Raw genomic sequence first — 24,777 nt, forward strand, 5'->3', positions numbered from 1 at the left:
ACTCGTACTGAGAAAACAGGTACAGGCAGAGAGAAAGAGAGAAATTCTTGGCAAAAAATATCTTGACGAGGCGCACTTTGAACCCGTATGCCTACGACCGGAAAGTGAGCATCGTAACCACTCGGCTATCCGGGCACGCTGGCAGAGCATAACATAGCCTTGTATATTATAGCACGGCCGCTGGATGAAAAAGCGCACGGGTACGGCCTGCCGCGTGCTCCGAAACTGGCGTGACGGGTCTAGTTTCCCGGACCGCCGCCGCAGCGCCACCGGGGGGGGGACGGGTTTCGCGGACGCCCGCAGAATCACATGCGCGGCGCGCTTGCGGTAGTTATGCTTGAGCGCGTGCGTCTTCATGTGACGCCCGAAATCTTCTTCTAAAATCCATCTAGCGTGTACACATCAGTTAATTACCGATATTTCTTGTACATACTTGCAGCTCTTGGGAATTTTTGGTCTTGCCTTGCCCAAGATGTAACTTCGCACACCGATCGCTTTTTGCGGAATAAATCGCATGGGCATATTTTTCTGGTATCCTAGAAGACCACAACTAACCAAAATGGAGGCGCTGCACCTTTCCTAATGCATCGAAATTCTTTGTTTTGGCTCTGAGTATGTTGCTTCAGATTTAATAATTTCATTTGAAAAAGTGATCTCAAAAATTGCAGCGGCCACTGTTAATTTTACACAAAATAAGATAAACTTTTTCCTTCCTCCAAACATCTATATAGTACACATACCATACAGTATCGCGTGAAACTGCCATGAAATAATGCTTATCATGTGTGCGACCATCTCATAGAAGGAGATTCGAGCCAATTTGAAATTTCAGTGACTATATCTTCAATACTGACAATTGGGTGAGCTGTTACGGATTAATATGAAAACGGTCAGACGAAAAGAGTGATGAAAAAGCTGAAAACACACGAACACAACTGCTTGCATTCCTGCGCTTTTCAGTCTTTTTGTCTCTTCCCGTCACGCCGTTTTCATGGTAATTTGTAACGAATTCAATAGTGAACATAATATCTGGACAAAATGTGAGAAGTTATTTTATTTATTATAAATTCAGGGCTCATCCCTGCTAGCTGCAAACGGCGGCTGGTTGCAAACGTTGTCGAAATCCAACGGCCGTGACACCACCTTCCCGTTTTCTCTTATCTCTCGTTTTTTTCTAGTTCCCACCTTTCAACCTTTGTCATCTGTACCGGTTGTTTCCGAACGCTGTCGCGTTGCGGTGGCGTGCGTTGCCCCGCAGTGCCATGTGGTACTGGGGTGTAATCGCGGAACGATGCTATTCCCGATTCCAATGCCATATTCTATGCTATTCTTATCATCGACCACTCGCGGCTGGCTGATCGCGTTGATAACGCGGACGGACCGTCGTTCTGACCAATGGCCAAGCGCGAAAAGCACGAAAAGCATTGGAATAAAAAATAGAATCGTTCCGCGATAGCACCCCTGATGTTGGTTGCCGTGAAAAGCACGTGTATCCCTTTCATTTAGAGAGTTGAGTTGTCTGGTCATTTGCGGAACGGGGCACAGACTCAAACTTACCTCAGCAAAACATGCGGAGACAAAAAAGTGCAGAAAAGCGGCTGGTGGGCGACGACAAGACTTCATTTCAAACAAATATACGTGGTAGCCAACACACACGTTGCGAGCGACTCACGGGGACAAAGTTAAGGTGGGTCGCTTTTGACAGCTATACGGTAAACAAAAAAAAAGGGGGGGGGGGGGTAAACGCTTTTCTTATACTCGTCTCTGTTTTCTTCTTATTTTTTATTATTGTTTTGTTATGCCTCCAGCTTGTGAGCCCAATTTTTGGCTTCCCTGTCTACTTCCAGTCTGTGCAGACCTTTCGTTTTGGTCCTTTGATGTTAGCCGCTGTACAGGCACTGGCGAATCTTCGTTGCACACCAACGTGATTGTCTTCTGGCAATCTCCGTCATGTGGTTCTGTCATCTATTACTGTTTATTTTTTCTATTATATATTGTCTGCAAAGGCACCCGTGCTCGATCCAACAAAGGTACGTACTTGACTGTCTTACAGCAGCCGTGGTTTTGCGTGGTTGTCACTTGACCCGGCCGTCTCGAAAAAAAACACGGGTAAGCGATTGGCACGCATCAATACATCATATATATATATATATATATATATATATATTATGTAGCTTGAGTTGATCCCCGCCATTTCGTGGTTTTGTTTCTTGGGTTAAAGAAAACTTCAGTTGTGGCCTATTATTGTCAGCTTCATTCTTCGAGATATTAGTCACTCCAGTGATCGGCCTTATATAACTACATAAATTTGATGACATTGCCCTGCTAAGAACTGTCAAGAAATTTGCAAGCCACTTCTAATGAATATATAATTTCGCAGCCTTTCCAACAAAGTTACGAGGAGTGCGTCGCTATATTTGTAGAATCCGCAGTATCGAGCATCCGAAGCTGAATTAGTTTTCGGCACAGTATCATGTATCAGACATCATGAAAAAGATTCGACGTATGTTTTTACGTGCACTTTCTGTGTATAAAGAACATGAACGTGTATTGTCAGATGTTTCAAATGAATACCTGTCAAGAATTTGCAGCTAAGAAAACTCAAAGGTGCTGAAGAAATGTCACGGAAATCAATATGTTAAAATAACAAACGATGCATTGATTACCCGCACATAAATATAACTAACAACCACTTTTTCACACATTCAGCGCCTTATATTGTGGAATATTCAGCGCATTGTGGAATATTCTTTCAGACACAAAGCAAAAAGTTAGTCCTGGAAAAAAGAATTCCAGGAGCTCGGCACGTACACGGAAACTTAAGTGGCTATTTAACCAGATTACGCGAACGGACTCAACTGAATGCATGATATGTCATGACTGCGACAGATGAGATAGAAAAAAACCGCTTAGAACAGCTGAGTGGGACCGTTGTTGTGACCACCACCAACTAATTTGCTGCGGCTGTTGCCCCAACGGAGCCGCCGGCACCCGTTTCTCTTTCCCCGCCCCGTCGCGCTGCAGCGGCCGCAACTGCAACTAGGGCCAACACGCGCTCTCCCATAGAAAGCCGCCTGACGCGGCAGGCCGTACCGTGCGCTTTTTCATCCAGCGGCCGTGATTATAGTATAGCAAGGGGGTGAGAGAGAGAAGTGAGGAGGAGGGAAGGGAGGAGGGGAGCGGGTTAGGTATATCATAGAAAAGTGAGAAATAGGGAGGCAGAAAGGGAAGAAAACAGAAACAGAAAAAAGAAAAGGGGTAATCAAAGAATGAGAGGGAAAGTAATTAAAAGAGAGAGGGAAAAAAAGAAAAAAAAACATAGAGAGCGAGAAAAGGAGAGAGAACTAGATAAAGAAATAGAAAGAAAACAACACAAAACGACATAGAACATAGTCTGAAAGAGAAAGAGAGGAAGAAAGAGAAAAATAACGAGAAACAAGGAAGGTCACCCAGCTCGGTCGTTCCTTCAGGCTTGGCACGACTACTGCGAAGCTCTCTTAAGCTTTTTTATATCACGCATGATTAGTTAATTACCTAAGATCTGTGATGCAAAATTTCGCACGAGTGATGCGATTACTTCGCACGAATTTACACAGCGTATTTTTCTGCGTCAAGCTTCTGTTCAGCATTGTTATACTATTACCAACTCCAGAACATGCTGCTTGTTCTGGTAACATGGACCAAATAAACAAAGATGGCTGTGATATCCAGGGACACGGCGGCACTTTCACTTGGCGATGTGCAGAAGTTTCTATATTGTGGCATTGAATCGCGGTGTTTCATCGAAGGCATAAGCGTACCCAAAACCTTATGTTCTTCGGTCTGAAGAATTTCAGTAACAAAACAGCGGAAATAGTGTGCTGTACGTGGAAGCGTCCAGCCTCTTCGACGAGCCGCATCAGATTTCTTTTCGTGAGAGCTTTTCGAGTGAGCCGGCGATTGAAGAAGGCAGGCGTTCGTGTTTAGCAGGCATCTCCGACAGGAGCAAGCACTTCTACGCGGAGCGAGATCCTGAGTTGGGAGAACAGTGCCTGAGTCTTTTACTGACACACTTGAAGTCTGAAATTTTCATATTGTATCACCCAGTTTCTATTTTACAGAAAAAAAAACAAATATGACTAGCACGCCATTTGTATGTGAATGAGATATAGATTTAAAAACCAGGTTTGCATGAGTCATGTAGATATAAATAGTACCTTGTCACACGAGAAACTGTAATGTCATTTCTACCTGATGACACCTACATTTAATGTGGTTATCTGGCTACGTCGCGGGAACGCCTATGCCATTAAATGGAAATGATATGTACAAACAAATACTTTTCCTGAGATTATTCGAATGCGTTTTTGTCGCGAATGAATACACTCCCCCCACACCATCGAAGAGAGACCGCGAAGAAATTATGTAATAAGAAGTACACAATTGATTATAACGGTCAATGCAATTTTACTTTCAAGCGCACTATTTCTTGTTTCCTGCCAAACAATTAACATTATGAGCCTGATCGTTCCCAGCGACCGACAATGCCAAGAGCATTCCCAGCGATGTGAGGCCATGTGCTCAGTAGTAGCCGTCAGTAAGAAGTGCAGCCTGCGTACCACCAGTGACGCAGTCTGACCAACGTTTGCTAGAAACAATGTTTACTAGCACTTGATATGCGTAATAACATTTTTTTGAAGAAGTTGTGACTTCTTTGTTCATTCCTGTCTTCGCCGCATTGTGATTGTCATCGTCCGCAAACGATATTTTCTCCGGCCGCGTAGCACCACAGGGCGCCTAATGTTATATCATTTGTCGGATGCCATTAGACGCAAATGGCATTACACCTTCCCGTTTGACAGGGGTGCGTTAAAAGTGAAGGAATAATCGGAGGAAACAGCATTTTTTAAATAGCTGCATGAGGCTTTCAGATATTCGTCAGCAATTATGTTGACCACATTTATTTGTAGAAATAAAAATGGGTAACACGGAAAGAAATCTATGCAACATATTTCAGTTACGACCACAGTGTCGAAATGTGAACTAGCGGTGCGGTGCGCATGCTGAATGCTGCAAAAGACTGAACAAGCGCTACTTGCAGTTGCTTCTAAATATTTTGCGAAAGGAGTGACCATAAATGCACCACTCTCTATGAGAACACATCATTGCCTGTGTACACCGCAGAACACAAGCAGCCCCAATGTATATATATTGCCACGAGCGTTTCTTATTATCACTTTTGCTGCATTCGGTTTTCGCCCACAAAGACTGTCAGCAACGCTCAGCGCAAACCGCGCCTCATTGCTGGAGAAGCTTCGCGATTATTGTAGATCGTTTTGTTAAGATCGCGCGTCAGACGCGAACACTCTAGCTTATTTCAGAGCTTGCGCGACCACCAGTGATAAGGCTGGAAAGTTCGATGGGTGATGTATAATAGACGGCGCGTCGCAGCCATGGGCAGTTTCATCGACGACCTACGCCCTGTTCGCCACTAAGAGTGTACAGCGTGTATTGCTGTAGTCTCCGAGACGAATTCCGCGACCGTCTTAGGTGGGTTACGAACAAGGCCGGCAAACAGTTTCTGCTTGACTCCTCGCATTAGGAAGCGGATCTTCTTCTCCTCGGACATAGCGGGGTCAGCATGGCGAAAAAGGCGGACCATTTCTTCAGTGTACATGTCGATGTATTCGTTCGGCAGCTGTAGACGAGTCTGTAGCAGAGTTTCGGCTCTTTCCTTCCGGACGACGCTCGTGAAGGTGTCCAGGAAAGCGGCGCGAAAAAGGTCTCAGGTTGTGAGCGTGGCCTCTCGGTTCTAGAACCATGTTCGAGCGGCGTCTTCCAAGGCGAAGTACACGTGCCGTAGCTTCTCGGGATCAGTCCAGTTGTTGAAAAGAGTGTCGCGGTCGTACCTTTCAAGCCAACTTTCCGGGTCTTCGAGCGGTGACCCGCGGAAGGTAGGTGACTCCCTTGGTTGATGTAGCAGCACAGTTGCAGGCGCCATGGGCCCTGTCGCCGTCGCTGATGTGGTGGTCATGGTCGGAGTCTTCCTGGTCTTGTCGGGTAGAGGTCCGTACTCCGGCGGTAGACCTTGTTGCCTACGGCTAGCTCGCTGGTCGTAGTGTATGCTGCTGGCATAGGCCAGCAGAGCTCTCCCTTTTTCAGTGCCGTTTTGCCACTGTACCAGTACGGCGCCCAGGCCTACATTGCTGGCGTCGGTGTAAAGTGCTGTTGGCGCTTCCTGGTCAAAGTGCGCAAGAACTGGAGGTGTTTGGAAGCGTTGACGTGAGTCGTGAAATGCCACTGGCTCCTTTTCGCCCCGAACAAAGGGAACATCCTCTCGTGTGAGTCATGTCAAAGGTGCCGCAATAGACGAAAAATCCGCGATGAATCGTCGGTAATAGGCACATAGTCCTAAGAAACGCCTCACTGTTTTTCGTCATGTGGTGCAGGAAAGTTTGCGACAGCGTCTATTTTGACTGGGTCAGGTCGAACACCCTCGTGACGTACGACGTGGCCTAGCAAGCAAAGTTCATTGAAACCCAAATGGTATCTTTTTCTGGTTTTAACATCAGGCCAGCCGAACGTATAGCTTGGAGAACCGTGAATAACCGGCTTAGATGTTCTTCAAATGTAGCTGAGAAGACAATGACGTCGTCTAGATAGACCAAGCGTGTTTGCCATTTCAGTCCTGATAGGACGGTGTCCATTAAACGTTGAAAAGTGGCTGGCGCTGAGCATAACCCGAATGGAAGCCCTTTAAATTCATAAAGACCGTCGGGCGTCACGAAGGCAGTTATCTCACGATTTCTCTCGTCGACCTCTATCTGCCAATAGCCTCTTTCTTCGCAGGCCCATTGATGAGGAATAGCGTGCATGCCGCAGGCTATCAAGAGAATCGTCTATGCGTGGCAGCGGTTAGACGTCTTTTTTTCATAACTTGATTTAACTCGCGGTAATCTATACAGAAGCGCAAGCTGCCGTCTTTCTTTTTAACCAATACCACGGGCGATGCCCAAGGACGTTTTGAAGGGTGTATGACGTCATCCTGGAGCATCTTCTGTACTTGCTTTTGAATCTCCTCGCGTTCTTTCGGAGCCACATAGAAATTTTGTCGGATTGGTCACGTGTTACCTTCAACAACGATTCGGTTCTTGGTCAATGGTGTTTGCTTGACCTTTGATGTACACGAAAAGCAGTTTTTGAACGGGTGTATCACTTCCAATAGGCGCTGCCTATCGGAGGGGTACAGGGTAGAGCAGATGTCGACAGACAAAGGCGTCGAGGCAGGCGTGGTCGCGTCGTGTGGTTGCAAAGCGAAACAATCCCTCGCTTGGTCTATGTTGTCGTAGTAGTCAGTCGCGGTGTCCTTTTAGATGTCACGGCGCTCGTTGCTGCAGTTGGTGAGGAGTACTTCTGCCTGCGCATCAGCTAGTGTCAGAACGCCTCTCGCGATGCAAACACCTTGCGTAAGCAATAGCGTAGCTATTTGCTCCGCTATCACATCCTTATGACACGGCCGCTCACATGATACAGACACAGGGCCGCAGGATCGTAGGCTACTCGCAAACGCTCGTGTCGTTCGTCAGTGGTGTTCGCTGTGGTGTCGACATACGGATGTGCGGAAAACGTCCCCATACGGTCCGGGATGTTGATGACAGCGTCGTACTCTGGCAGAAAATCCATACCCGAAATGACCTGTTTACAACATTCTGGTAAAAGGACAAAAGTGGCGACGAAGCTGGAATTGACGATTACGAGCCGAGCGGTGCATTTACCCGTTGGAGGCATTAGCTGACCACCAGCACTTCTTAAGTGCGGCCCTGTCCGCGGCGTCTTAACCTTCCGAAGGCGGTTGGCGAGCTCTTGCCGCATAATCGAGAAGTCAGCGCCTGTGTCAACAATTGCTGTCACGTGATGTCCGTCTATGAGAACTAAGATCAGCACGTACGATTTCGTAGGCATTAGTATTCGTCGTCGTCGTGATCGTCGTCGTCGTAGTCGTCTTCATGTCATTTTCTTGCGGTGATAGGGGTGACTCTTCCTTTTCGGCGTCTGGACGATTGGCAACCTTGCCCCCGGAGGTTGCAGCAGTTAGTTTCCCCAGCGCGGGCTAGAGGAACGGCCTCTCGCGACGTCAGCATAGCTCTGGTGGTTCGGGGAAGTGTGACGCACAGGTGACGGAGATTGCTAACGACGACTTCGTGAAGCTACTTGGCTGGCCGACAAGCGATCACCATCGGGGGCGCGACGGTCTTCAAAGCGAAAAGAAGCAGGACGAGTGAAGTTGCTAAACCGGGCGTCTCGATGATGGCAGTAGCAGGAAATGTGGCCTGGTTCCCCGCAGTGGAAGAAAAGGGGTCGACGGTCAGCCGTGCGCCACGAGTCGGTTCTGCGAACTGGTGGTCGTCTCGCAGAATCCCGTTGCCACCAAGGCATGGCAGCGGGCGGTAGCTGGAAGGGCGCTGCCTCAGGTGAAGGTGGAGGACGACGGACCACATGAGCATAGCTCAACGGACGCGGCTCAGGACATGGCGTGGGTGAAGTAAACGCTTGCCGCAACTCCTGGAGCACGATTTCGGTAACAGAAGCAACTGGCGGCTCGGTAGAAAAAACGCCGAGGGCCCGACGTTCCTCACGCAGTATTTCAATGATCATTTGTCGCAGCGAACTTTCGCCAACGGCAGCGTTCTCAGCCGCAGCACTTATTAACGTGTGGTTCGGCAGGTGGTCAAAGTGGCGGCATCGTTGCTGCAGTGCCCGCTCGATAACAGTCGCCTCCTTTAAAAATTGGTCTACTGTTGGCGGATTTCGTGCGAGGCCCGCGAACAGCGGTTCCTTGATGCCCCGCATCAGATGATGCACCTTCTTCGACCCGGGCATGTCAGGGTCAGCTCGGCGAAACAGACGAGTCATATCCTCTGCGAACATGGCAACGGTTTCGTTGGGCTTCTGCACGCGGGTTTCAGTCAGTCGTTGTGCGTGGTCCCGCTGTTGTGAGCTCTGGAATCTTTCGAGCAGCTTGTGGCGGAAATTTTGCCAAGTTTGGAAAGAAGGCTTGCGGTTCTCGTACCATGTGAGAGCGCTATTTTCCAGAGCGAAATAGGCACAGCCAAGCTTTCGCTTGGCCGTGCCTACTTCGATTCTCCACAGCGACCCGTTCGAACTGTTCGAGCCAGTCCTCGACATCCTAATACGCTTCCCCATGGAAGATATCAGTCACGTGAGGATGCCCAAGGGCCACCTGGGAAGGAAGGAGATCCGCTGATGTAGGAGGTGCCATGCTGGGATGAGGAAGAATAGTCGAGAACTCCAGACCTAGGTCTAGTAGGCGCCGCCTGAATAGGTCTACTGGAGTCGAGACGAGAGGCTTACTCTCCGGAGTGTGTGTACGTGCCCGAATAAGGCTCTCCTGCATCAGGTTGCAGGCTCCAGCACTTCCACCAGTGTCGCAACGCAAAGATCGAGAGAAGAGCAGCAGACAGACAGACAGACAGACAACGAACTTTATTGGATCCTGAGGAGTTACGACCCCCTAACGGGAGGCCGTTGTAACTGCTGGCCGCGCCCACGTAGAGGACAGAACGCCGTGACGCTCCGCCCTTTCCTGGGCCCTCTGGATAGCCTGGGCTTGCTGTCGGAGTGCCGTGCTTCTGATGGCCTCCTCCCATTCGGCTTCGCTGGAGAGAAGGGTTTGAGGCAACGCGGGACATCGCCAGAGCATGTGAGCCATGGAGCAAAAGGTTTCACTGCAGCTCGGTCTTTTTAATACCGCGCGCCAGTGAGCTCTTTCTTCTTTCTGCCTCCTGTACAAAGCGTGAGCCCTTGCGCTGTCGTCTTCGTCTTTCTAGGCACAGTGAGTAAGATGACTACAGAGGCATCTTCATATGTCGACGGACGACTGACGACGAGGACTGGCTTCCTCCCCAATGGTGGTGGTTGATTGCAAGAGAGCAAGAAAGACGGTAGTTCTGGTGCGGCACATTCGAATCGGCGCCGGGGCAACACGTGGGACATTCCACTGATGACGCGCCGGCCTGGGGTTCTGAATCTTTTTTTTTCTCCGAAGCGCGCTGCAATCCAGAGGTCCGAAGGCAGGGAAAATCAGCCAGGTAACGGCCACGGCAGGTGGAAGGAATGCATGCGAGAACGCATTCGTAGTGGTTCCCGCGCAGGCTCAGCCGATGCGCATGGCACACCTGCAAATCTGTGCATGTCCTTATCCCTTCTCCCTTGCGGGGATGGATTGCCGGAAACAACATTTTTTGGAGTCCTGCAGGCGAAGTGCCCCCGGGGCACTTCGCCTGCAGGAATGCGATATCCGCGTGCATTACCGCAACGAACGCCAGCATGCTGACGCCGACGCCCTCTCGCGCTCCCCCATGCCCGACGACAATGTCCACTGCTTTCTATCATACCTTGCCGTTTCTTTCATCGCCTTCACATAATCTCTACCGAACAGCGCAAGGATAAATCGATCGCCTCTCTGATAGATTTGATCCCTGATCGGTCGGCAATATCAACCGCTCGCGTGTAGCGTCATCAAGCCTACCATTTCGCCTTTCGTGACGACCTCCTCCACCGACGCAAGTGTGACGCCGACAGCCACCAGTGGTTACTAGTAGGACCCGGCAGCCTGCGTTCTGAATTTGCGTGTCGTTCCACTCTGATCCGCGGTGTCCACACTCTGAAGTATACAAAACTTCGTACAGAGATCGCTCTCTTGCCTCGACTCTCAGAGCCAGAAAGCTTTACCGCACCTGTACCCAGCAGGTTTGCAACAATTACCTTGCCCTAACCGGCCTTTGCGCATTGGCGTCGCCTGTTTACCGCTGGGCTAACGTCGCTGTTGACGATGTCGCGCAATACGCCGAAACTGCCACTCTACCATGTTCTACAGTGCGCGATGTTGCCTCCTTTCTACTTCACGAGCTGCTCAGCGATGGAGTCCGTGTGTTCTTGTTGGAAGTCGTCGATGCCATTCTCAAAGAGTGCCACGTTGTTCACCGCAAAACTCCTGCTTACCGCCCGCAGACGAATGGCCTGACAGAACGCTTTGACTGTATGGTTGGCGACATGCTCTCAATATACGTCGCCGTAGAGCGCACAAATTGGGATGCCATTCTGCCGTTCATGACCTACACCTACAATACCACCCCTTAGAGTACTACTGGCGTTGCACCCTTCTTCCTATTGTACGGCTGGCGCCCGTCACACACAATCCACACAATCCTTCCATACAAGCCGGATCCATGTGAGTGGGCGCCCATTTTTTCCACAGCCAGGCTTGCCGAAAAGTGTCGCCATCTTGCCCGGACCTTTACTACAAATATCCAAGAGCGGCAGAAGAGCATTCGCGGTGACGACACCACTTTTGCGCCTACGTTCCTCCCTGGAGGGCTTGTGTGGCTCTCGGTCTTTACCACTGCAACTGGCCACTCTTGAAAACTGCTGCCAAAATACGAAGACCCCTACCGTGTCGCCGAACGCACATCCCCGGTTAACTACCTGATCGAATCCGTTGAACCATCTTCAGACATGCACCGTCGAAAGCGTGACATTTTCAAAGTGGAGTGCCCCAAGACCTACCATCACGCGCCCATGTCTACCTGCCTGGTCACCCGGCGGCTCCCTTTTTGTATCCGGGGTAATTGTAGAGAAGCCTTGGAACGCTGTAATGGGTCATCCTCTCCGGCGCCTTCTAGTGGGTCGTCCTCTTTGGCTCTTTTATGAAGAAACGCCGCTCGTGCTGGGCGTTCTTGCTCTGGCTTGACTGTCGTCATTGCACTTTTTCGAGTGCCGTCCAATAAACATCTTTACAGTTAATCGATAAATGAGCTTGCACAATGTCTGTTGCTGTTTGGCTGCTATACCACCGTTTAATGCGGATATACCTACGTTGACGCCTGGTGGCACATCTCCATCCCGACGACTTACGCCAATGATCATGACTGAACCTTTGTGGTAGCTGAAGTAGTTTACACCCGGACACAGCATATGGTTAATTACCGCGCAAAGATTGAGTAAACAAGCGCATAATACACACTCGTACTCGATATGCGCCTATAGAAATCATCTTCATTTGAGGAGAGAAAGGGCAAACTTTACGCACTCCAGTAACTGGGTAACATACACCTCTCCTCATGCATGAGGTTCCCCACAGTGCTTCAGGAACGTGAGAAGCAGTTCTTGTAGCTTGAGCTGTGAACGCGCGCAGGCGTTCAGCTTCCTGCTGGCGTGTCTCTCGCTGAACCAAATTACTCGCGCGACATTCGCCCGTCGACCTTGTTGCCTTTCTGTGGCGCTTAATGCCGCAGCTTTCATAGTCGGTGCCAAACTTTATTGAAACGAAATGAGAGTGTAAATCGGGGAGCAGGCCTCCGCTGTGCTGACTAGAGTCACCGGAAAAATTCAGAGTACCGCAAAGGTAGGCTGCACGCGGGCAACAGTGGGCGGCGGCGGCCACTTCTCTTCCAGACCAGCCGGCGCGTTGGTAGCGTGTGTTGAGAAGTGACCGATCTTTTCGCCTCGATGCCGTGTTACGCTCGGCGTACTTGCAATATGCGTGTGTTTTTCTTTAACAGGATATCAGAAGTGATTTCGAGTCATCGACAGTTATGAATAGACTGCGTGGTAAGCGGTGTAACTAATGAAACGTGCGGCGAATGTTGCCATGTGCTCGCGAACTCTCTTCGTGGCTTCATCGGTCTCTTTTTGTGCCAAGGCGTGTGTGTTTCTTCAACAGGATATCAGAAGTGATTTCGAGTCATCGACAGTTATGAATAGACTGCGTGGTAAGCGGTGTAACTAATGAAACGTGCGGCGAATGTTGCCATGTGCTCGCGAACTCTCTTCGTGGCTTCATCGGTCTCTTTTTGTGCCAAGGCCGGATGTGTTCGCAAGGTCGGGAGCTCTAAACAGAGTCGCATTAGCGTAATGACCGAGCGAGATACCATTTACTTGGACACTTGGCGAATATTGACTGTTTGCGCTAGCTTTGCAGTCGGTGTTCAGGTTCACTTCATAGCGCACTCGAGAACACTATCGAACATCGAGAACACTAAAAAAAATGCCCCCACCTCCCCGAAGGGAATCGTGAGGAAATGCGAATGCATTTCTTGCGCCGATAGTATACGGCGTAGTAATTTTATTGGCGTAAAGCTGGACACATCGACGCGCTCAAGTGTCTCCCTTTTGGGCGCCTCTTTCAACGAACGCTTCCTACGTGCGTTCGTAATCATCCTCAGGGATGTTGCCACCGCCTTCAATGCAGCACAAACGCGTTTAGAACGCGCTGTTTTCAGGCTGTACCAAGGCAGCACAAACGCTACAAACGCGTTTCAAACGCACTGTATTGAGGCGGTGGCACAGGGAGGAGAGAGAGCGAACGGCGAGAGAAGGAGCGGTGAAACACTGCACCTACCCTCTCCTACACTCTGTCCACACATGCCAGAGCGCGCTCCTCCTCTCCACTCACTCTCCGCTACTCCGCCCGCACCACCTGCTCCGGTTGCTAGAGGCGAGCATAAGCGCGCGCGCCCGCAGCTGTTGCTATGGGAGAGGGAGTGAGAGCGGAGAGGTGCGCGGACAACGCCGAATGCCTTACATAGCCCGACTAAGAAATGCATTCGCATTTATAATGCGTCCTTCTACTGTTCGATGACGCATACCTTGCTTGCGCACCATGCTTGCTGTTCAGCTGGGTGTTATGTGTAATAGAAGTGGTGTGTGTACGGTAAGTGGAAGTTGTGCGTGAAGTATTTATGTCTCGGTTCGGAACGCCAGCAGCCGAACGCACGGGCAAATGGGCGTGCGGTAGGTAAGGTGCATCTTATTTTGCGAATACGTTGTCATTTCCAATCAGATACGCAGAAAATAGGCCATCAAAAATTATTGACATCACTACTTGTTTCATTTCGTAAGCATCACTCCTGCGAAACTCAGCTTCTATCTTTTACACATGACGTCATCTCAGCACTAGATAACAAAATACTGGTTGATTGCATTTTTTTAGATTTCGCGAAAGCCTTTGTAAAGTCTCACACGAATTACTACTACTTAAGCTTAGCACACTGAATATCGACCCCAACGCTCTGAAATGGATTGAATGCTTTCTTACTAACCGCACTCAGTATGTCACCGCTAATAATTGTTCCTCAAACCCCTGTGCAGTTAGATCTGGCGTACCGCAAGGTTCCGTTTTAGGTCCTGTACTCTTTTTAGTTTACATAAATGACCTAGCAAGTAACATTAAGTCCTCCATAAAACTATTTGCAGACGACTGCGTTTTGTACCGCAGAATAAATAACGAAGATAACAACTTACTTCTTCAAGGTGATCTTAATCGCGTTCATCTACAGCGACTGAACTGGCTGCACTACGGGCTGCTTTTATTTACATTGTAGATCAGACAGCTGAGTCTTGGGTCATTTTCACCGACTCAAGAGCGGTGATGCAGTCTCTGAAGTCTCCACGCACTCAAGACCAACTCGTCATGGACATCAAATATCTATGCAACAAAGCCTGTGACCTCCATCACCGCATTGCTCTGCAGCGGATACCTGCCCACTGTGGAATACAAGGCAACGTCCAGGCTGATGACGCTGCCAAAGCTGGACATGACGCCTCGAGAGAAATCATCAAGATACCTTTCTCGAGAAAAGATGCCGCGACAATCGTATCGGCACACGCTTGGTGGCTCCTGCGATCCCTCTGGACAGATGCTAATCACCAGTGTGGACCACTTTACAAGATTGACCCATCGTGTAACTTTGATATGCCGCGAGACCTAAACAGGCAAGATGAAACATGCTTGCACCGCATCAGACTGAACGTCGCATTCACCAACTACTTCAGGAGCAAGATTAAGCTGTCGGACTCACCAATGTGCGTCCAATGCAACGTCCAAGAAGATCTACATCATGTTCTTTGTGAATGCAAGCGATACGCATCAGAGAGACAGTCTCTGAAGGCAGCCTTACATCTTCAATGGGGATCGTGCTTAGAGTTGCGACATGTTCTGGGCCCATGGCAAAGCAGCACCTGTGCGCTACGTGCCACGAAAGCGCTGTTGAATTTCTTGCGGGCCACGAGCCTGAACGAAACTTGGTAAACTTGTGTGACTGTATGTGTTATGTGGTTATCACTGTATATATCATAATCGTCACCCAGCACCTGGAGTAGCATGTCAGGCGAACAGCCAGGCAAACATCTCCAGCTTCATTAAAATGTTTATCTCTCTCTCTTAATCGCGTCTCTGACTGGTGCAATACGTGGCTGATGAACCTTAACGTTACTAAGTGTAAAAGCATGACAATCACACGTTCTTCCATCACTCCGAAACTTTTCGACTACACATTAAATGGAACTAGATTAGAGCAGGTTAGTAGCTACAAATACCTTGGCGTTTACATAACAAATGACCTATCGTGGCATTCTCACATTACCTACATTATCACCAACGCTAACCGTTCTCTTGGTTACCTCCGCAGAAACTTTCGCCAAGCACCATCACACCTTAAATTACAGCTTTACCAAACAACAGTCCGACCAAAGCTCGAGTACGCGTCTGCCCTATGGGACCCAAATCAACAAACATTAATTGAAGCCTTAGAAGCTGTCCAAAACAGATCAGCCCGCTTCACTCATAACAACTATGCCCGTACTGCCAGTGTGACCTTAATAAAATCTACTCTTCAACTCCCTGATCTCGTCACTAGAAGAACAATTTTCCGTCTGTCGCTCGTTCATAAAATTTTCTTTCATAATCAAGTACTTCGAAAGGAATTAATCTCAGGACCTGCTTACCTCTCATCCCGTGTTGACCACCCGAATAAAGTAGCCATTCCTTTCTGCCGCACAAACCACTTTTTGCAATCTTTTCTTCCGAAAACGAGCAGGGACTGGAACCGCCTTCCCCCCTCCATTGCTGCCACTAAGGACCAAGGGCTGTTCAAGTCCGCAGTGTCGAGACACATTATGGTGTAACTGCACACTATTGTTTTTCGTTTTTTTGTTGTTTTTTCTCTTTTTCAACTACTGTTATTTGTTGTATTTTCTTCACTCTTGTTATTATTTTTGCTACGCTCATATTGTACCCACACCCTCTGTAACACCCTCTGGGTCTTGGGGGTATACTAATAAATTTCCTATTTTTGTCTCCTTATTATTCCCATCGCTACAGTGCATTTGCGAATATTTTGATGTGTGCCGACAAACAGTTCTTTTTTTTGTTGGCGTTGCCAGCGCGTAAACAGCTGGTGTTTTTGTTTTTCTTGATGCACTCTTGTTAAAACTACCTCTGTTTTATGTTATTTTGATCATAAATAGCGCATCCCGAAAATTTTTAACCCGCACGCTACTGCAACACAGTATGTATATATAGACCTAGGGCTCGCATGAAATCGATTCCCTCAATGCGTGGGAGGATAAGCCGATTTTTTTTGCTGTGACCATTTCTCACCCGGTAAACAGTACTGTAAGGGTACGCTCGGCGCAATGCAGCATTACCAACATTTTTTAAAAAATAAAAAAATACGCTTAATGACATTGCCTTATACCAAGTTTATTAACAGAGTTCCACGCTTCAGTTTCGCGCAGTGGCAAATGATCATGCCACAATTGCCTTCAAGGTATACAGTAAACAAATATTATTTTATTAACTCTTCGATTTCGCTCTCGTGCGTGACACCCTTATAACTCGAAATGCATGCACAATCTGTTGAACAGATCAATATACTATAAACAGCCGACCAAATAGAAAGGTATGTAGTTTTCAATATCGCTGAACATAGCGAACCGAAAAGGTGAAGTATCCTGTTGCATGAGAGCTTTTCCAGCAAAGTGTGTGTAGTTCACTGCGGAAAGGAGTGTTCTTCGAGGGGGGCGAATTCATTCCACCGCCAACTATGCAGCTACGTAGAATGACGCTCTTTGATGTTTCCCACACGGAATGCAAAAAATATACGAAATTCCCGGAGTAGCTCACCAGCAACGTTCGATTGCTGGTCAGCTACTCCGGGAATCTCGCATATTTTTGCATTCCGTGTCGGAAACATTAACAGCTCACCAGTAACCTTCCGTTGCTGGTGAGCTACTCACTGGCATCTGCATGACGCCTTCAAAAAAGCGACGAAGTACTTCTAGGGACTGTTGTACTGCTAAATGTCCGGCCACGCTCTGCATTCAACGCGCCTGCAACCAAAGCGCTTGGAAGGGATATGGCGGCGAGAGGTCACGTGATGCGAGTAAGCCAATCGCGTCCGCGGCGGCGCGCAGAAAACAGATGCGATACTCTGAAAATTTTCCAGTCACTATAGTGCTATGGTGGCTAGAGGGGGAAGTGTGACGGGCGAGAGCGGAAGGCTGTACGAATTCCCAATGAAAGATGGCGGTCACACCAGGTGGCGCTACCTGCGCCGTAGGTGCTTGCGGCGGCATTTGCCTGCTTTGCGTATGGCCGCTAGACGTTAGTTTCACTTGTTTCTAATAATCGCTTACACCCCGCGCCCGTGCTGTTAAATGCGCTACGTGTTTGTTTCGCTAATAAGCATGTGTTGCATGTTCTGAGCGGTGTTAAGCAAGCGGAAAAAAAAAAGAAAACCAGGAACGCTTTTAAATCAGACGGTACTGGCGTGCCTCCAGGTATTCGTATTTAAATGTTTCTTAATATCTCTTTGCTTTGACATGTTTAATCTGCAACAGTGTGCAAAAACTGGGCTACTTGGTTGATTTTCATGGTAAAAGCAGCGCAAAAAGACGGCAACACGAGAAGAACGACACAGGACAGGCGCTGAACTGTTCAGCGCTGGTTCTGTGTCGTTCTTATTATTATCGTGTTCCTTTTGCGCTTCTTTTACCATAACTAAACCACTCACTCGGCTGCATTAGCTCAGCTGACTTTAAAGTGTTTTGTTTACAATCGTTCATAACGAGTATATTGGCTCCAGTGCAGTGCGTTTTTTCTCTCCCCCCCCCCTCCCTTCATTTCCTCTGTTTGTAGGGGGTTCTCTTGAGCGCGAAATGTTCAAAGCATTTACATTTTCCGGCTCCTTTTCCTTGAGAAAATTGAAGTGGCGATCGGAATGCTGGAGCTGGAGGCTGTTTGATACTGGACATTTTATTTCAATATTTTAGCGATAGTTCTATCTATGCAAGGACCATTGATTTCTGTTAACTTACGGCATTAGATGCATACTAAATACACGCAACGGAAATGGTAAAACATGTTTATTTATCACACATTTGTCATCCCATAATTATGTCAGACATTTGTTATCACATACTTCCCTATCACGTTAAGAGGTCAAATTACTTGACCCTACTCAACTTCAAGTTTTTCGCGCTCCCTTTGGACACTCCTGTTTGCTTTACTTTTTTGGTAAAGTACTTCGGTGCGTCCGGAAACACCGTAGGCACAGCGTCTTCTGACAAACGCGGGTATCTCAGCAGCCTCACCGTTTATAATGTGTTGGTATGTCCTTCCGATGAAACTCACGTCGAAGTGCCGCTCGCAAACAACGCTGTCCCTCGTCAGCTCTTTGTCAGTCCGCTTAATATTTCGAGCTCATTGCTCTCGCCTTGAGAGATCCTTCGGGGTTTTAAAGACTGAAAGCTTCGAGCACGATCTATACCCGCCTTTACAGCCAGGGACGAAGCATGTACTACTTGCGCGATTTGACGGCATGGTTCGCAGAAAACGTGGTTACAGTGGCGGGTAAAAAAAAAAAGAACGACGACAGCGAAGGCGAGGCATCCGAACAAGGTGACGGCACAGCACAGTGAGAAGACAACGAACGAGCCCAGACGAGCCAACGCAAGCGCGGCGAGCGCGAGCACCTACTACTACACAAGCGCCCCTTGCGGCGGCCAGAACTTTCACTGCGTTCCGCGCATCCCTGTCCCACGGCGGGGATACAGCGCCCGTCACACTTCCCCCTCTAACCACCATAATAGTGCTGACTAGAACTACTGTATATGCTACCTTTAGGTAGCAGAGTTGCGCATCTGTCTTCCAACGCCGCTAGCAACCATGCATTGCGGAGAAGCTGCCGCTTGGGCCAATTTTTTATTTCTCGACGCCGCCGCTGCAGCGAACTGAATTAACACTAGCCATCGACAGCCAATGTTTATCGCCGGTCTTCGACACGCCAGACAGGTTAATCGGCGACACGGTAGGCATGTCGCCTGCAAAAGCGAAGTGCGACTTCACCGCATAGCTGTGGTTGCTAGCCGGACCTATGCGCAACTCTGCTACCTAAAGGTAGCATATAGAGTAGCATATAGAGTGACTCTAGTGCTGACACTATTGAAGCGCCCCCTGTCAGCGCTCGTTAGTATCATGATCCAGTACTTCCGTTCACTGCTTATAGATGGCGACACCGCCCGCAAACCAAAAGCCAACGTTACTAGAACAAACTCAGTTTAAAAGCTCCGCCGGAGAGGCGGTCCGCGTGGCGGTCGTGAGAACTAATGGCGCTGCAGTCACGTCTAGCTCCCGCGGCTGGCGCTTGTGATCGGCGCCGCCGATGTACGAGCGCACGTGGTTTACAGCGTCGTCTGCGCTTTGTTAGCTCGTCATTTTTGCGACTGTTCTTGAGCAGGCTTAGCGTCTTGTACGAAGACACGTGCATGATGTACGAAGCGTAACGAGGGCGAACAGATTCACAGTGCGGTATGCCGACTTGCTTTACGCCGGGCTGTAAGAGCGGCTACCGCAACGACGACTCCGCTTCACGACACTTCTTCGGACCTCCAAAAGACCCTACGCAATTCAAGCTTTGCATCGCAAAGATAGAAAGCTTACTGCGAAACGCAAGGTCTGTGACGTTCATTTTGAGAGTGACGACATTGTAAAGCACTATCGTCGTGTCGTTGCGGGACAAGAAGTTTTGATCCCATGGCACGTGGAAAGTGGGAACTCGGGCCAGGTGCCGTGCCGCGCTTGTTCCTAGCACTTCCACCCCACATTTCAAAGCCAAAATGTTCGGGGTTTAGGCGCAAATCCCCCCCCCCCCCCCCAAGGCGCACGGCGTCCCGCGAAACCCCGGTGCCCAATTTGGAGGAGCCGCCAGAACAGGGGCGTAGCCAGAAATTTTTCTCGGGGGGGGGGAGGTTAACCATACTTTATGTATGTTCGTGCGTGCGTTTGTATGTGTGCGTGTATATATACGCAAGCAAAATTGAAAAATTTCGGGGGGGGGGGGCGTTGAACCCCCACAACCCCCCCATGGCTACGCCCCTGCTCCAGAAATAGAACAGCAAAACGAAAGGCAGGCGATTACCTATATACGCTATCGAGATTGAGAGTTGCATCACACTAACATTCGATCAGTTGTCAGCTGTCGCTATGCCTTCAAAGTAGTGGATTTTCGAGAGATTTTACGACGAGGTATTGAACAAGATGTGCGGAATATTTTACAATCGCCGGCTCGGGAACGGGCTGCTCAGCGCAAATATTTGACACGGTACACATAGAAAAGACGATGACCAGCGCTGGTCCTTGTCTTTTCTATGTGTGCCGTGTCAAATTTTTTGCGCTGAGCAGTTTAATAATGGAATACCAACTAGCCCAATCCCACACTTTGCTTCGGGAACGGAGACTTACTTGTGCAAAATATAATTGTAGTTGACGAGCAGTTTAACTGCGTAGTGAACGGCTACAGCACGAAACGCAAACGGCTGTCGTACAGTGTAAGAAGTGCTGCGGGCATGGAACACCTGCTCGGTGAAGTTGAAAAACTGAAGTTGAATACTGACGACTCTCCTAGCGACAGAGTACGCGCGAATAACTAACTGCTCGGTGCTCACATCACGGTCGCTCTGTTCGAATTGTTTAAGGCACCGTAGAAAGATGAGACACCGAAAATACAACTATCCGCTGAAAAAATTGCTCAGAGACGACATCTATTCGATGTAATCGCACACTGAGATTTTATTTACCGAGTTCTCGTAAAATTTTCCGATTTTGGGTCAGTATGCCTTTAACCGTCGCGAAAACGTGTCTTGTAAACATTGCAAAGCATTGATGTTTTTCGAGAAAGTTTTTTTTTCAATAAATTGTAGAAACATGAGTACTGTTTTTATAGAACGTTTTTGTATCTCGAGTAAGTACGCTTCTTTGTACACTATGAAGGCTTTTACAAACGTGTTGGGTTGTTCTTGGTCTAGATAAGACGGCAGCGGCTAAAATTGTGGTGGTAGTTATAAAAATTACGCTGAAAACCCTCATTCGCTTAGAAACTGCTATGCTTGGAAGTTAAGCGCAATGTAGACAGCTCAAATATTGTCACAGGGTCGTGACGTCGACGAAGGCAGCAGTCAGTAGGTCCGAGATGAAACTCTTTATTTGGCCGAACTTGTGGCCGGGAAACTGAAAGTCAAACTACAGCAATACACTGATAGCGGCGAACAGAGCGTCGACCGTCGATCAACTGACAAGCGGTCAAGCGCGTCGGCTTTTATACAGGCGCTATCGAACTTTCCAGCGATATCGCTGGTGGCGGCGTTATCTCTCGACAAAGCTGGAACATTCGCGTGCAGCGCGCAATCTTACCAAAACGATCTACTACAATCGCGAAGCTTCTCGAACACTGCTTCGCGGACAGCGTCGAAGGTTGATAACCGTCCTTGCTGGTCAAACCCGAATACATCAAAATAAAACAAGAAGTGGGCGTGGCAATATAGACCGAACATCGATTCTTAGCCAATCAATGAACAACGCACGCGGGCCAATGCATACAGACGACCTTATGCATATCCACCTAAGTATCCGCCTAACTAGTACAATAAGAAAGTTGCCGCGCAGTTGCCGCGAGCAACTGCGCGGCGGACCGCAGCGTTATGCCGTGGCAGCAGACGGCGCGCCGATAGTGGCGCAAGACGGAACTGCAGCGCCGCTAGTTCTCGCGACCGCCGTTCGGACCACTCTCCTCCGCTGGCGGAGATACGGAGCTTTGAAACTGAGTTTGTTCTAGTAACGTTGACCAAGAGCGCCATGAGAGGGAGAAGGTGTGAGAGAATTAGGGCGCGTTTGTGAGTTTTAAGCATGTGTGCAAGTAACGCAGTAGATAGAGCGCCTGGCACCTATCTTCTTAGACAGAGAGTGTGGGTTCGACTACCAGCTCATCCAAATTAACGAAACGTTTACTTTTTCATTTGTATTTCACTGACGTATCTCCGTTACGGTAGTACGTCAGTGAAGTCTTGGTGGATACCGGCATCAAACACTTAATAATTGTGGGGGTGTAACGTCCTAAAACCACAATATGGTTATGAGACACGCCTTAGTTGAGGGCTCCGAAAATTTCGACCACCTGCGGTTCTTTAACATGCCCTTAATTCTAAGCACACGGGCTTCAATCATTTTCACCTTCATCGAAAGTGCGGCCGCCGTGGTCGGTGGCGTCAAACACTCCCGTGTTAAAAAAAGAGCAATAGTACCAAAACACAGCCCTGAGGAAATCCAGGGGAGCTGTTCTCGATGTATCTATCTAATAGACATGTCTATTTTTGCGGAGTGCATTCAGTTACTCGAGAAAGCACCGAGTCGTGACGTCACCGCTCTCTTGACCACGTCGACGCACAGAACCGGCGCGGCGCACTTCCGGCGCAAACATAAAGAAATCGGGGATATGTAGTTGCAGAACACCTAAACAAGCTTGAGAAATCTGTCCTTGCATGTCAGCGTGTCCCAGATGATTGAGAATGATGCAGGAAATGCGCACCAGCCTTCGAAGGTGCATTAGATGGGCGGCCGCATTAAACCTAATTCGAGCGCTAAGGCGATCACGAAATCAGAATTCGTGCACGGCTTCCTAGATTCGCGCACCCAAAAGCGGATCTCTGGAGGCTACGTTCGTTGCGCTGAAGCGCATTTTGTCCCTCTGATTTGTGTCGAGAGTTGTCAAAATTCCATAACGTCGAAATGACTTTGCGGAAGAACAACTGGAAACAGGGGGTGCACTGCACGCCGAGCTCCAGCCAATCAGCGGTGGCCGAAATGGGCCGTACATTACACGGACACATCGAGAATAGCTCCCCAGATGTAATTTCCTGTGCTTGAAAAGTATGGACATCGGTAGCAAGCAAACAGTTCTCTTTCTTTTAAATAAGTCTCTATCTATCTAATAAGATAACATGGTGACTTTGATGCTTCTAATTTTCAAAATTGACAATGTGATGGCCTCTATAACGTTTTGAAAAAGGATAAAAGCAGCAGGTCAGTTTACGCTTATTTCCGTGGTGGAGTACTAACCTTAACGCACCAATTGCACCTTTTCATCGAAGATGTACAATTAACGATGCTTATTTCATTGAAAGTTATTCGCGAACTCAGTCACTGCGCAACACAAAAATTAGGGAGAAGTTAGGCACTCCATTAGCAATTTTACGCGTTTCCTATGAACCAATTAAAAAAAGAACATTTTGTGGCATTAAGTTCCGAAGCAGCCCTTAGAGTATGTGCTTGCTCCTTTCGTAAATTTTTTTTTCGTCACGTCGTTCATAAAAGTTACAAAAAGCACAAACCTGATTTTTCTCGTATCTTCATTTTTTTATAGGTTAGACAGATCATTGCGTGAAAGTAATGGCTGCTGAGGTAATAGACGGTAGTACTGTCAGCAAAGGAGTAATTTTTGGCATTGTAAGGTGTCCAGCGGGGCGACGGTAAACACATGCAAAGGAAGCGACGGAAACAAGCACCGGCGTTCTTGTTCGCCTATACAGTTTGCCTGCTTTCGCGCTGCGCTCATTATCGTGGAATAGGTTGGTTACGCACCTTGCTTTAATGACCACCTGGAGGTTTCATCACGGATACAAAATGCGCAATACATGAACTTTTCTTGAAGGCCGGTCATTTCGGAATACGACATGAGTACTGGCAAATTAACCCTCGTACTCTGTAACACGCAGCAAGAGGCGTGACACTTAGCAAGAGGCAAGATAATCATCAACTGTGGCAAGTTTAAAGCCGCTTCATATGAAACTGTAGACAACCCAACACGAACAACAAATGTCCTCATTCTTTTTTTTGTGTTTTCTTTTTCGCAGACTTGCGGGCCTGAGAGCTGCCCAAGTCCATGCACAAGGTGCGTCAGCACTAATCCATGGTGTAAGGGATACTGTTACATGAACTAGCCATCGGGATGCACAGACCACCACGAAAATCTGGTGATCTGGCGAATTACCATTTCTGGTGAAAATCTGGCGAATTCCCGTTCCTATTCTCACTGCTTTAACGTACATAATAACTGGACTTTTTACATTTGTATGTAATGTATCTCTTTAAAGACACTCAACTGTCTATATAAAACAAAAATCGGTGCTCGTCGGCCAAGCCGTCTTCTATTACGGTTTAAATAAACCACATTTTTTTCATGTGACACATGTATGAGAGAATGAATTATCAAGTCAATATAGCCGCTATGTTATTTCGTTGTCCTGCACTAAACATTAGTTGTCCCTATCGCAACCATTCCTGCACCTGTAGTTTTTTTTTATTACGTAGACATTTGCTAAATTAACACTGCCACAAGGTAGAGCACAGTGGAATTGTGTTATACGGTATACACTCTAGCTATCAAGCCAAACATAAAAGTACTCCACAGATCGTTCAAGCAGAAGACACGTAAGCCATGCACATAGCCTGCAGAAGTTTGAAACATCCGAAGTCTGTTACAGCCTAAGAAAGAATGGAAGCTCCGTCCACAGCCATCGTTGTACCACTAAGGCATTACCAACTACAAATGAACAATATCTATTCTGCAATATGCCTTTATTTACTTCCACAAAAAGAACGTGCTT

General features: G+C 48.2%; 1 long non-coding RNA gene across 1 annotated transcript in view; it reads left to right on the top strand.

Annotated features, from left to right (window-relative positions):
* LOC119372151 (uncharacterized) overlaps nucleotides 1–24,163 on the top strand; it is a 45,021-nt gene extending 20,858 nt beyond the window's left edge. The window contains exon 3 of the long non-coding RNA XR_005179445.2: nucleotides 24,025–24,163. This is a non-coding gene — a long non-coding RNA (uncharacterized LOC119372151). The remainder of the gene's footprint in view (nucleotides 1–24,024) is intronic.
* Nucleotides 24,164–24,777: the final 614 nt, after the last annotated feature.

This window comes from Rhipicephalus sanguineus, chromosome 10 (genome assembly GCF_013339695.2).
Source record: "Rhipicephalus sanguineus isolate Rsan-2018 chromosome 10, BIME_Rsan_1.4, whole genome shotgun sequence".
Classification (NCBI taxonomy): Eukaryota; Metazoa; Arthropoda; class Arachnida; order Ixodida; family Ixodidae; genus Rhipicephalus; species Rhipicephalus sanguineus.